The sequence below is a fragment of the Pieris napi genome, chromosome 7 (genome assembly GCF_905475465.1).
Source record: "Pieris napi chromosome 7, ilPieNapi1.2, whole genome shotgun sequence".
Taxonomy (NCBI): Eukaryota; Metazoa; Arthropoda; class Insecta; order Lepidoptera; family Pieridae; genus Pieris; species Pieris napi.
In genome coordinates this window covers 7,811,353-7,826,831 of record NC_062240.1, presented here as the reverse complement: position 1 = coordinate 7,826,831, position 15,479 = coordinate 7,811,353, and the positions used below count along the sequence as shown (strand labels likewise).

Here is a 15,479-nt window from a genome sequence, read left to right as displayed (position 1 = left end):
TTTTGGTTTATTTGTTAGCAAAAATTGTGAAGCAAAGTTAGTCTCCTCAATTAATCGACACCTTTTAGCATAACATGGTCAATTTTGGAATTGAATACGTAACAATATATGATAATCGTATCGTTCAATATTGTGTAAATAGAATCTTCACATAAGCTGTACATAAACATTACAACAAACATTTGAAGTTTTGTCGTGCGATATAAAGGTTTGGGACGTAAATTAATTTCAAGTTACTTTAATAAATAAAAAGGAATGTTCTAATAAAAATAACATCGTAATAATCCATTTAGTTGAAATCGTCATCTAAAATTTTATGAACAAAACTACACTACTAAAAATGTTTGTATCAAATAAAATTTTAGACCGTAATTACTAAAATACCTAGTAGTGAATAAATGTTTTATGGACACTGTAAACTGCTCGCGAATACAATCCAATTAAAATGCGCAGGTGACGGTAACGTGGTGAATACACTATTGTCAATAAAATTGTTTATTTTCAACCATAATTTGAACGAAAATGTTCATTCGTACACATTTAAAGACTGATACAATTATCAAGTAATACAACCATTAACATTTCTTCGGATTTATACATCGCTTTAATTGATATTTTTTATTATTTCAAGCTATACAATTAATACTAATAATAATAATTAATACATAATAGCCAAAAACGGAGTACACAATTGATGTACCCAGTGGCATGTCCTTAACGATAGAGCTAACGTAGCCCTTAGAGACTAGAACTAGCACGTTATGTGATTGTTAGGAGTGCAATTTCTGGTAATTTTTTAACAGGATACAAGAGACGTAGGTACACGCACAATTTAATATGGCATGACTAAATTGCCGAACATTCAAAAAGCTAAATGGTCTTTTTGAAGGTTTTTTAAGTGTTATACTAGAATTTCATACATTCCATCTGTAAGTAAGTCTGTTTAAAATTAAGATTCATCCCACTTTCCTCCGTAGACAGTATTTACTATAATATAAGGCAACTTGGTAGATATATATTCTCTTAATTATAAATGATCATAAAAATTTGGTTTATAGCAAATAACAGATGAACGCACTAATCCTGCAACCCGATCTCGTACTAAAAGAGGCAAAATATGTAAACCTTTCTCTATTATATAAATACTTAACAATAAAACATATTCATAAGCTTGGGCCTCTAATTCAAGATTGCATGACTTAACAATTTGCAGGTGTAAAGTAAAATGTTATGTTTACCTTTTCAAGAATTTGACCATTTCTAAGGAGGTAAGGAGGCTTCGAATATATTCGGCATAAAAACACGTGTAATAGTATAGCTTTTATCACTTTGTTTATTGTTCTCCATTAGCTATCTTCTTTATAGTATCTCAGTAGAGCATTTACACAATTATAGATTATAACTTTAGTGTGTGCGTATGTATTCTGTACTCTATGAATAGGCTCTTCAGTACAAATATATCAAATTTGGTATAAATGTAAACGAGATATTTGTAAGGCTTTAGTCATCTACAATATACAAATATGAATGCCTATGCCATGAATAAATATCTGTGGGAAATGGAGACATCTGTTTATTTATGATGTGTTATGTTTTGCAATCTTGTCTTATGTATGGTAGGGATGAAAACATTCTGGGCCAGACATTTAGTATTGTGTGATCTATATGTAAGACATACACATGACTTTGTCTTTGAAATATTATATATACTATAATTTGATTATAGAAAGGGAATTCTATTACCACTCTCTTAGGTTCCTTATAGAATATAGCAATATTTTGTTATTATTGGTCCCCTTTTGGAATTGTTATCTATGTCAACTTATTAATTACATAATATATTATAAGAATTATGTTTGTGCACGCCTTCCGCACCTATTATCGAGGACACCAATGTGTGGTGGTCAATCAAGTTAATGTCACTTATTTACTATAAATTGAGTTATTTATGCGTTAAGGGTAATCTCAGGTTAAAATTGTTTATTAGTTACAAAAATACGATGGCGCTATATGAATTTTTTTTTTATTGAATACTGAAACTCATAATAATAATAATGTCTTAATATGCGTTATAATTGTAGGGAAAATTGTTATTATATTATTATACCACTGTTATACATAAATACGACTTGAATATATTTGCCTCGATTCTCAAAATTTGACCTGATTGTCTTATTGAACAAATTTTTGCAAATTTGATTTAAATATCGGTTCGGTAGTTTAGGAGTCCATAGCGGACAAACAAAGTGACACGTAATTTATATATATAAAGATGTTAACTATTTACGTCTTTATTGGGAAGTCTTCCAATTGCCAATATCCAAGAACCTTAAAGGTTCCACTTATTAATTAAACTTCTAGCCCATGTCTGCAGCCTCTCATATTAATGAAACTGAGAAATAATATTTCTCGGAACTATTATGTATATTAATTACCTGATTAATTACACTTTCTAAAAACTATAGTTCAAATATTTCTAAATATAGGTGTTATATTAGCGTTTTAAAATAACAAATTGAGGAAATTGTTTGTCGTCATAACCGGTCCACTCAGCGCGGTTCCGGTTTGCGAACGATTACAGAATTTTTCATAACTCTATATATTTTGACAACAGTTCAAAGAGATATCTACTGTCAACTTATTTGTTTGATGACATAATTATATTTTCGAGAATATTATTTAACCTTAGTATAGTGTTATTTTCATTACGATCAGTGTTGATTACATGAAACAAAAAACAAAATATTACAATTTTCTGTCGCATTGTAGGTAAATAATATTATTTTCATATGAGTTTCAAAGAATTCTTGAAGCCAAAAAATCATTTTTAACATTATATGTACCGTCGAGGTCAAATCAAGGTTTAATAATGACAATACATTTTAACAAAGAAGTAACGCTGTAATATAAATATGAGAGAAACTTTGTCTTAACTTCAGAACTAATCTTTTCAAAGTCTTGATGCTCGAATTTCAATAAGAAGTTGGCGGTTCTATTCAGAAACCGCGTTAAGTCGCTTTCAACGCGTGATCATTAGATCTAGACTCATTTGATTTACCTCAGTAATTTCCTTAAGACAACTTGAGGTTCTTTAACGAGATGTGTCTTTAGAGCCTCGAGCCGAGAATTTTTTGTATAGCCACTGTTTACAAAAGTATCCACTACCGAGCCATCTCATTAACTTGATTATATTCCACCTTAGAACTGCTACTGGCTTTGTAGAAACATCTCTCAAAATTCCCTACAGTCATTAGTTTTATGCAAGTTTCGCACTTGTGGAAAGGGGTTAGGGATTGTTTTCGTTTGGATGACCAGAGTAATTTCGAAATGTCCTGTTGAGCAAAAATGTAGCAGGCCACCAAACGTCACGTCCGTCTGGGGAACCTTAGTGTAATATTGCTATATTTTTTATACAGTATAAAGACTTGTGCTTGAAAGGGTTTCGGTGATCAGTGGTTTTGATTTAGAGTAGGTTTTTAAAGGGAACATATAGGTATTTGAGTTGTTATCTCCAATCTCTAGTTAAATCTTGCATACATATTCAGTATTTCACGTTTATTTATTATATAACCTTCTGTTCCTTACAAACATAGATTGTTACGATTTGTGAGGCCGAAAATAAAACCCGGAAGATTGGTGCACCACGTTCCGCTTTACTAAGCCAAAGGATAAATACTAAGTATTTGGCGTTTTCGGAATAAATACTATTCTATTATTTAACTAGTATTTGGCGTATTCGGTCATAGTCCATCAACGCTTCAAAATACCTAGTTTATAATAACAGAACGACAATTTTATTAACTTTAGGTTTAAATCCTGATTAGAGCGCCCATTTCCTTCGAAAGCGTGTGGAGCAATTGTTTACATATCCATTGTGAGCAGTTGAGAACGGCTCGGTAAATCTAGACCAAAGTTAGTCCATTTAAGTTAAGGCATTACAATATTGTACCAGAAACTTAGCTTGAGAATATTGCACTCAACTGATCAGATAGTTTGATATTAATATTGGATACAGTGCGGAAGTGGTTGTTATTTGTGATCCATAGCAAAACGTGGTTTATTAATGTAACGTTCAGTTTTAAAATCATTAAATAAAGTTGTGGTGTCATATTTAAAAACTACATCAACCTAGAAATGCTGCGTTATCACTAAAATGACATTTGGGACATTCACAATTATAGCTAGTAAACTTACCCTCCTATGAGCATTTGTCAAATGATTGTTGCGTCGTGCTTATAATGAGCATTTGTCAAATGAGAGTTGCGTCGTGCTTATAGATTTTTACCATAAAGCAAAAAAATTTATCAAGTTTGACATCTCTTGAAAACTTCCAAAATTCCGAAGGCGTCTAAATACGTATGCCAATATTATATTTAATATTTTGTTTTCTCCTGATTCGACTTGATAAAAAACAAAGATTATTCTTTACAATATCCCTTTTGATTGCTCTATTAGCGGCACTTAAGTAAGGGGTAATGTAGATACTAGGTCTTATGCAAATGTAGAGCTTACGGCCGAACGACGCCTTTGCATTTCCTACGTGTGCTGGTTACATTGCAAGATTTGTCCGTTTCCGAGTTTAAATAGAAATGGGTTGCATATCAATAAATTGCTTTGTCCCTTTATGGCATAAAAATAAAGTAATGTTACCATGTATACACGATATGAAGTTTAAGACACTTAAGGTGAGATTCAAGATCGACTTAGCGCTAAGTTAGACTCCCGTACGACAAAAATGTATTGGATTGGAAATATGGGAGTCAAAGTACGTGCTAAGTTTTACTTCTGAAACTCACCCTAAGTGTCTTGTATTAGGGTATCAAATAAGGCAAAATTCAGGGCGGCTTAGTCTTAGGGCAAGATCTATAGAGAGCACTTAGACTTGCAAACTGCGAATCTCTCTGAGTGTTAGCTTAGCTTAATCTCAAGTCCAGGAAATCGACGACTTACCAAAAACTTTGACTATAAGCCTAACAAAAATAATGGCCAAAAATTTACTTTACCATATCTTTTACTTGACTTTTTATTTTTGTCGGTTTTTAATTAACGGTGATGCTATCTCATACTTGAGTTCCATAGACTTTGGGAAAAATATGATTTGAATTCAAAGAAATGATAAATGATATTGATAATATTGAAATATTATCAATAATGAAATACCTATGAAATATATGAAATAAAATAATTACACATTATTATGGTATTAATTATTTATATAAGTGTTCAAACCCCATTTTTGAGAGGTCACCTGGCAGCACTGGCTTATGTTGACATTGACAAGCAACAACAAAATTCAGAATATAACCAAACCAATAAATAGAAGATAGATGTGTACCGTTTTAGCCGTTTAAATATTTGTTAGTGTTATACTGTTTTAAAGGATAATAAAGAAGGTATTCCATGAAATGAAATATCAATTTGTATTTTGTCATTTTCTGTCTTAGCTTAATCTCACCGTTAAATTGTCTATAAATAGGTACTAAATCATAGTTTATGTTTAGTGTACACTAAGCAAAGTTTTTCGTAAGTAAAGTTTGAGCTAAGTCTAAGCGCGCTCTATAGATCTTGCCCTTGAAGTCTGTGTCTATGTCTATGTCTTAAAGCTTTTAAGAAAACTGTACATAATCTAAAGAAACATACGTTAAAACAGTAATCATTAAAACTATGAAATGCTTAATTATTCTTAATAGCTATAAATTATTTATTATTTATTAACGAAAAGCGTTAACTATACAAAACATTGTTACTAAATGGTAATCACATAGTAAACTTAAACATGACGTCAAACGAATGTTGACATTATATGATTAGAATTCGCCGATAAATGAATCTCTGATGTCATAAAGAAAATACATGTAACCATAGAGAACAGTATTTCCAAAGGTCTTGGCTTTGTTAATTTTGAGCCTTCTAGAAATAAATCGTTATAACGGTATAAATTCCATTCACATGTTGTTTGAAAATATAAGAAATGTTTTTAAATTATTGTCTAAGGTTTCTGTATTTAAGTATTTTGTATGATATGGTGTTTTGATTTGCTCGACCCGTGAATCTAAAATATTACGATGAATTCAAATCAGCCCAGGAAGCAGGTGTGCTGTACTGATAATAAGAATTCAATTTATTAGGCATCCCTTGTTAAGGAAAAGGGCTGATAGTGATCGTAAGGGAAGGAGATGAATTACATTTTATTTTATTCTTGGCGACCCTTGTATTATCTTGAGTGGGGATCGAGTATATCTTTTCAGAATAAGGTAGTCCGTGAAGATTTTTTATATTAAAAACGAAAGGCTTTTATGAGGTCACATCTTATTATGTACAAAAGCTTAGATACAGGTATTTAGTCAGCCTTAGTGTCAATAATAATTCTATACCTTGGGACTGCTATCGCGTTTCACGGACGAATTAAATAATAACTTAGATCTTAAAAAATATATGTACTTTTGCTTTGTTCATTATACAAGACTCTATGGTTACATTTATACAAACCACAGCGGTTTACTTATATAACATATGCGTTTATTATATAATTCTGTAAAATAAAATATAAAAATAAATGTATATTTGAGCGTCCCAAGATTATGGGACATCAAGGGAAAGAACCTGAAATATCGTAGATGAAAGAAGATCCGCTTCTTCCGCTTGATGTCGCTTGATAGTCTTGGGACGCTCTGTATATTAAAGCTAATTATGTAAAATTAAGAATTTGACACTGAGCATTTTGTATTTATATAAATGCCGGCCTTTTGTTTATTTTTGTTCTTAGGAAAACATCGTCGTATCTAATCTCATATGAAAGTCAAATTAAATATTAAAAAACGTGCTCCAAATTATTTTGTAAACCATTTCATACAGAAGAAGCCCTTATCATTTTGTCAACAGAATTTTGTAGGTTCTAAAATGTCAATTAACAGAGATTACTTGCGACGAAAAATTAAAAACGTTGTGCCAACAAAGCCCGTCTCGTCGGAACTCAAACAAAACTCAGACAAAAGACAAAGCCCTAGGTACCCCACGGTATTTGGACGATGAATAGAGAAAATTAAAGAGGATCGCCGGGCGAAAACACAATATTGAAATAACTGTTCAATGGCGATTGTGATTTTTACAACATTTCTATTTTTAGGATCAACATTGTTTATCCTAATGAAAAGAAAATTCAAGATTTTCTAATTTTCATTAATGGTGTCGTATTTATTAAGCTCAACGTCACCAAAGTATTTGTATTAAGTCAAAGTTAGTAATTTTGAATTTGCGAATGTGTTTCCATTTCTGTCGTAGAAGTTTCGTATAATTTCTCGTTTAATTAATATCTAAGGGGATAACAATATAAAGAAATGGTTTTGTGTTGAAATCAATTTTAATCTCTCTCTGCCTGGCTCTGCGACCCAAAAAGTGCCCTGGCCTCTTAAAGGAGGAACAAACAAATCCTTTTCATTTGCGCTAATAATAAAATACTGTATTTACTAAAAACTTGAATTCTAATCCTTGTAAATCCTTGATTCCAATAGAGCTTTTCTTCGTATGAATTAAGTCTGACTATACCAGGACGGATTCTTAGTACTGTATATTTAGGTGTCTACACGTGTACAATCAGTCAACCAAATCTCCAAGAACCTCAAGAATCCTAGTCGTTTCCTGTTGTACCTGTCAAATGAGTGAGCACTCCTTCAACAGGTGGGCCCTGGATATATGCCAGTGTGACGTCACGTGGCGCTTGCATCGTCTGGCAATGCGCAGACGCATTTACAGACCTGGTGTCAGACGCTCTTGATAATAGACTAACAGCTGTAGGGGATTGTTTTGTTGTACATTATAATAGACAATTCCGATGAAGATGAGAAGGACTAAAATGTATTCTATACAAAGGTTTCTCTGAGTTTCGGATATAATACTTATGGATTGATTCTACCTTCATTGAGTTTGCAAACAAATTAACCAATTTCTTAATGACACTGGAAGGAACTAGCGTTTAAGATACAGGCTAGGCCTAGTTTAAACGCTAGTACCTACTCATAGAAGTATATTATGTATAATATAATTCTATAAAATATAGTAGCCTAGTGTATGTTTACAATCTTTTAAATGTAATGTTTGTGAGACAGATAAAGTAATTTTTATTATTTATTTATATATAATATAATTAATTTATTAAAATATATCGGCTTATTATGTAAAGTTAAACAATAGGTGGCTAAACAAATATTTAAAATACAACTTATAATATCAAAACCAACAATAATTATAATGTGTGAAAGAAAAAAAAATGACTGAGTAAATATGGGCGCCAAGAGAATAAGGATAATCCTACCATACCGTTTGGTAAATTTCTAAACTAAAATATTAAAGTCAATTTCACAAAATCATTCATAGCACATAGCCATATCATACATGGCAATCACCGTTCGTCCCTTTTTTTTATCAGAAAACCTTAAAATATAATAAGATTAAATCAATACATCTCTAACTTTATGGAGTAAAAAGTAGTAAAATTAAGCCCTTTTCTTGTGCAATATACGTATTGTGAAGTTAAGGAAAATATCGACTTCAAATACGTATCGAAATTTTTACCTATATTTCATATGCCTAGATGCCATATTAGCAGAAGTTAAAACTAATTTTTGCATATGTTTTTATCATATGTAATATGTTGTTTTGTGTTGGGTTTTTTCGTTCAGTAGACTAAACACTTTTAGTCAGGTTATTAATAAAAACAACAATAGCTTTTTATCACGATGACCCATTAACAGAAAGTCGACGCCTCCTACGCATAAAGTCGGAACACATTTTTTGAGTAAAATTGGTTTTTTGGGCCATTAGAACACTATTGAACAGCAATACACAATCCTGAAACCCAAATTTTAATATTTTCTATAAATAATGAGTTTTTGAATTGATAATAGTCGTAACATTTGAACGCTCCAGCGCAAATCGTCGCGCTTATAGTTCCGACGATGCGCTCCGATCTATTGGACCTCAGCCGGCCTTTCAGAGCGCAGTACCGACGTCGTATGACACGAATTAGCATGCACAAAGTCTCTCTAATTTAAATGTTGAAAATAATATTGATGTTGTTTTGTTTTTGTTTACTTTTGTTCGTTAGGACGTGTGCAATTATAAATTAGTGAAATGAGCAACCTACGTTCGTCTAAGATTTTGAAATTAGTGTTAGATAAACCCAATCCAAACAGCGAAGTAATGACGGCCGACGAAAATTTTGGAAATGGTAAGTTTTACTCTATTTTCTTACATTATTATATAATTCACTTGTTTATATGTGAGATACCATCACACGAATAAATTATATTAATAAGTGTCAGTGTTTAATAGACCTCGACACAAAAAATGTAGTCCCGGTGCATAACGTCGTAAAGTCTATGTTACGACTATATGCGTCGGATTCAATCGCTAGCAGTGGTCAGTTAAGACTTTATACTACGCAAAAAATTTATTCTAGGAGTCGTAACTTACACTTACGACCATACGCGTGGTTCTAGTATAAAGATAAATAAACGTATAAAGACGGATCACAGACATAAGACTTTATGCTTTGTTATATAATGAAGATACGATTATCTGCTATTCAATTGTAGCTAAAATATCACTAAAATTGAACTTTTAATTATATTTATAACTGCTTATGTATTTTTCTCTAGGTTTTTAACTAATTGGACTTCAATATTTTCAGAATCACCGGTGCCACTTGAAGCTGAAGACCAGTGGAATCTGTACAAGACGATGTTTGGGCACTCTTTTAATAAAAGTAGCAGTGATATTGACAACAGTTTTGTAACAAGTATTCACGAGGTAACGTCTAATACGGAAGCAAAATCCTCACTGTCGTCTGCTATGCCAAATGAAAAAACTATAAGATGTATGGATTCAAAGCTATGTGCTGAAGAGTTTTCTCACGAATCAGCTGATATAATAGAACCTTCTTTAACACCAATGCCCTCCCCGAATAACGATTTTTTCGAGTACAGTGTGGCCACTTCAACTCCGTTATTTAGAAACTCATCTATTTGTGATGATAATAATTATGGTTCAACTAGTAGTGTTAGTAGAGGCAATACACCACAGCTTAGTAACGTTTCGAGTCAGGATTCTTCTGTATGTTCGTCAAATGATAGTACACCGTCAGGCAGAGTTGGAAGAAAGCGTCACCGTCGCCGTGATGAGTGGAAAGACGTCAAAAGAAAATGTTTAAAAATTTTAGGGAAAGCCTATTTAAGAAGAAATGGAGTTCAAAGAGATGGAAAGATTTTGAAACAACCATGTCCGACTACTTGCCGACTTAAATGCTTTACAAAATTTAATGCACAAGAACGGGAGCGTATGTTTTGGCAAATTGGAGATCACTGTCGGCAATGGGATTACATCGTCAATCATACCAAAGTAGGCGACACTAAGTATCCTTCTAATTCTAGACGTAAGAAATCCATTCAGTATTGCTTGCCTCTTATTGAACCAAACTCTGACATACCTATTAGAGTGTTTGTCTGCAAAACGATGTTCCTAAACACACTTTATGTAGGGGAGAGAACTGTTCAAACAGCATTGGCAAAATGGAGTTCAGGTGGTGGGTCTGTTTCTCCTGATCGGCGTGGTGGTACCAGAACTGTTGTCATTGACGACGAAATGAAACAGAGTGTTTTAAGGCATGTCAAAACGTTCCAGCCTATTGAATCTCATTATGTGCGTAAGGACACTACTAAAATTTACTTAGAGAGTGACCTAACATTTACAAAAAAGTTTTCATTATACAATGAGTGGTGTACGATTGAAAATATAACTAAAAAAGCAATGACAGTAAGACAGTATCGAGATATCATAAATCAATATTTGAATATATCATTTCACAAACCGAAAAAAGACATCTGCAATGAGTGCCATATATACAATACAAACCTAAATACAATGACAGAAGAAGAAAAACAAATACAAGAACTTCACATGCGAAACAAGACTAAAGCTAGAGAAGTGAAGGCAAATGATAAAAAGGAAGCTTTGGAAAGCAAAGGAAAAATAGTTACGGCGTGTTTTGATTTCCAAAAAATTTTAAACTGTCCCCATGGCAATGTCGGTTTATTTTATTATAAAAGAAAATTGTCAATTTATAATTTTACTGTATTTGATCTAGCTAGTCAAGAAGGTCCGAGATTAATGGCAAACATGGGGCGTGTGAAGTAGCAAGTTGCTTGTCTAAAAAATTTTGCTAGACGGTAGAAATTGGGCTAAAAATACTAAAAACCAAAAAATATCATGGAATAAGATTAGAGAAGTTCAGGTAGTGTCCAACGAACCCTATATTTTGAACTATCGTTATAATTTTGAAGAAGAAAATAACATTACGAGTTTAATAACCAAAAAAAAAACTATTCATCAAGAAGGAAAAATAATAATTTATTACATACAGAAATTTTAGGTCCATGTTACTCTGATCATTTACCTATTACATTAGCAAAGTTTAATGATTTATTAAGTCTTTGTCAAGGACGTATAATACCTCAAGAGTACCATAGTTTTTATCAACAGTTGTCACACAGCGGCAATGTTGCAGAACAGAACAGTAGTGATTCCTCTGAATTACCGTCAATTACATCACTGCTATTCTATCATAAATCTAAAGGTCTATTATGTATAAGATGATTCAATATCTAATTTAAAGTAATTTTCATTTTATTTTGAAGATTTAAATATTTTTTGTTTCCTTTAACTTGATTTATCAGTCTTATTTTTAATTTTTATTTGTAGTCATTTTTTATTTCATTAATCTATCTGTGCTCCAAAGACTCACTGGCCAGTTTTAATTTTATTAGTGAAGCTATTTTTTTTATTAAACGTTTATTATACTGTTCATGGTTATGAAAGAAGACTGCATTATGTTCCTATACTTATATATAATATTTTAATAAAGCTAGTTTTAGCCTACACTTTTTGTTGTTTTTATTCATGAAGTACCACCACCACATACGACCACCTTTTCGAGATACCTATATGGCAGTTTACACATAGCATAATGTCGTAATTCAAACATACGACTTTATTCGCGTTGTTTATAACAACCTGATTAAAAGCATAAAGTCGTAACAATAAGATACGACGTTTCTCTAGTGAGTATAAGGTCGTATGTAACTAAAATTAGTAATTTTGCATAAATATAATTTTTTTATAGCATCCAGCTTTGAGAGCAATGTTTTGTAACTAATAATTAATCGCATAGTGCAAAAATATCGGTTAAAAATGTTTAACAAATCAAGTTTATCATTAACGTACACAAAAATTGCTCTCCTGAAAAAATGCTTTTTTTGCCTTACGACTTTATGCGTAGGAGGCGTCGAAGTGATGTTATGAGTGTCTTGGTAACTCCTCAACAAATAATCACCGGTACCTACAGCTTCTTAACAAATGGTTGGCAGAATGCCACAGTTAAATGGCAGACAACAGTGGGTGTATGTCGACTAAAGAGTGGGCGTTGTATTGTCTTATATTGACCAATAGAAGAATAGTCTACCTCACTCAGCTCACTACTGTAGGTCGTTATTCGCTACGGAGGCGTTGATGCAGGAAATTGTCCAAAAGAAAATGTAGCTTTGATCGAGTGTTCAGCGTTCTTATTTTAAATATTGGCAAGAAATCTAAAATCTCAAAATGAGCCAAAAGATTACATCGTCAGTATTAATCTGTAATTATGTTATTATTTTATCTAGTGCCCACTGTTCACGTGGAAACGATAACACATATTAAACACAATAAAAAATAATCCACGTCATTTTAATATTTCTATACATATTTTATATGTTAAATTATTATTGTTTTTTAAATAAACATTGTTTTATTACAGGTAATTTTCAATTGCAGTATCACATATTAAAGTCCTCGCAGAGCGGTAAGTGCTTAAAATTTATCAGTATATTGCACATTGCACAGATAAACAAAGTAATAGTTAACAATCAGCATGCGCTAATTTTATTAAGATCATTACGTTTTTTATAGAATACATTAGCTTTTAATTAATTACGCTCTAGACAATTCGTGGTTTAAGATTTTATTGCCATAGTAATATATCGCTGACAGCTGTGTTCTTTAAGTAGTTTTATTTATAGAAACGATTGTTCTCTCGAACGAGTCGAACTTTATAGGTGCGTAAATTCTTTGAGTTTTATATAAAAAGACAATGATTGAATTAAACAAAAGATTTATGGTTGTGTAAACTAAGACCTAAAGGAATCTATTTCTGTTTATTCTTCGAAGGTCAGATGTCGAGGCGAAAGGTTTTGTAAAACTGTTAGTGATTAGATAAGGAGAAAAATATATATTATTATTAGTCCCTAGTTTTTATTGCGCATTTGTAAGCTTCAAATAAGCGAACACATATATTTCTCAAAGGCAATATAATTAGACGAATACTGTCATGTTTGTCAATTTTAACAAGTTACTAAGAAATGATTTAAGATCAGAAGAAAATTATAATAGCCATCAACTAATCACATGTCGTGTCTTGTGCGAGAGACTTCTAATGTCACACATGTTCCAACTCTAGGACTGTCATTGTTAGCAAATATTTGTTTTTCTACATGCTGCGTTTCGTACATTTATTGTCGAAAGTACTAAAATCAGTATTGCGCGTAAACGCCCGTGACGATATTAGAATTTTCATATATTTTACCGTAGCTATAACTCATGGAAGACGCCCTGACAACAATTAAATAGGTTTTGTTCCTGTATGAAAATACCAGAATTCTATTATCAGCGATTATTGCACAGCATTAGACGATACATAAACATACTTTCATGCATATGCATATTATATGCAATGTCAAACTAACTTAGTATCAATTTTAAGATGTATTAAACAAGACATTTTGGACAAAAATGATTCCTAAATGCAGTGAACAAAAATAAATGGCTACTGACTACTTTTGATATCGAGATGTTCGCACGGATAATTTCTAATTAGGACGTGATTTGAAGCCGCTATTGTCTTCCAAGTGGGTCGGGCACAGCTGACTGCAATAACTCTGGCCGTTGTTTTAAGATTATCGAAGAATTATTGGATGAATTTCACCAATAACAATTTTTTTTTAAATTGCCGCCACCGTTAAACTCATTGAGGATAATATGAAAATCTCTCTTTATGCGAATGATCATCGGATATGTGCCAAAACAAAAAAAAATGTTCGATTTATATAAACGGTATGAAGCGTGTAGCTGCGGTATTGCACTGGATTTCGTTTAACACTTAACGACCATACTGACCCCATCTCTTTTCTCAAGCCGTATTCTGTTAATTTAATGCAACTAAAGCATCGTTCCAACCTTTTTTTGTGTCACGCTCACACTTACACTTTCTAAATTTCATGTGTTCTCCCTATGTACATACATTTTTTGTTTAATATAAAAAAAAAAAAAAAAAATACTTAAGAAATTTAAATGATAGGTTTTACAACAATCAGATTGCCCTACTGTGGGGCGTGGGCCCCACGTTGGAAAGCAATGATCTAGAGATTGTTCGTTTGATAAACAACATATTTTTTTTTCTTACTCACAGCGATCTTGTTACACAAATATCATTAAATTATCAATTAACAACAAAAATAAATGTTCATAAATATCCTCTTATCTAGTAAGTTGTGCCAACTCTCGCACGATTATTTTTATCGAATCGCCAGGTAGAATGTACTATTAAAGTTAAACTGCATAATGAATCAGTCTATCAACACTATGTAGTTGTAGACTCTTCAGTATCACTGTATGTAATCGGTAGAAAAGGTCACAGCACAAATAGATGTGATCAACGCGTCTAGCGTGAAAGTCATCCTTTGATGCGTAATAGATATCTACAACAAATAGTTTGCTAAACACTATTTTAAATCTTTTTAAATCTAACCTTATTTAACTAGCCAATTAACTTAGTATTAATACAAAACACAACTGAGACTGACTCACGTGTAATGTTTGTTCCTGAATCGTAAAATCCATTAGTTAAATAAGCGCCAACGTGTTCTATTAGGCCTTGAAAAAACAATAAAGATTTTAAAATAAGAAAGATTAACAAAGAGCGCATAACGACCGTAGACAACAGAACTAAATGTCACCGCACAAATAGCTCGCAATCTGATACAAACGTGTGTTCCGTCGTGATACGCCCGAGTAAAAACAACCCTTTGATACACTATACGATTGTTAAATAAATCATCCATGAACAAGTGACATTTTATTGGTACAACACCAGTTCCTTTATAATTTTTCCCTTTTGCTTTTCGTCGTCGTTTCAGGAGACAATGTGAGCGTATAAACATAAACGATTTTAGGTGTTCGCCTAGTATATAAACGAATCAAACCTAAGTTCGTGAGTTCTTGTTTACATATCTACGGATATTTATTTTGTACGCAATCAACGTTTGCTCGTAAAGGGAAAAACTTAAATTCGATTGTGAACAAAGACGATACAACGAACGCAGATATAGTAATACCTC

At 32.2% G+C, this 15,479-nt stretch overlaps 1 protein-coding gene across 6 annotated transcripts in view; it reads left to right on the top strand.

Annotated features, from left to right (window-relative positions):
* The window catches only part of LOC125050784 (RNA pseudouridylate synthase domain-containing protein 2-like), a 245,885-nt gene that overhangs the window by 75,140 nt on the left and 155,266 nt on the right, over nucleotides 1-15,479 (top strand). The window contains exon 1 of one of the 6 annotated variants that reach the window (XM_047650790.1): nucleotides 12,874-12,889. The exons of the other annotated variants lie outside the window; for them this stretch is intronic. The gene's annotated coding sequence lies outside the window, so the exon portion shown is untranslated. Of the gene's footprint in view, nucleotides 1-12,873; nucleotides 12,890-15,479 lie in introns of those variants that run through there. 6 annotated transcript variants of the gene reach the window in all.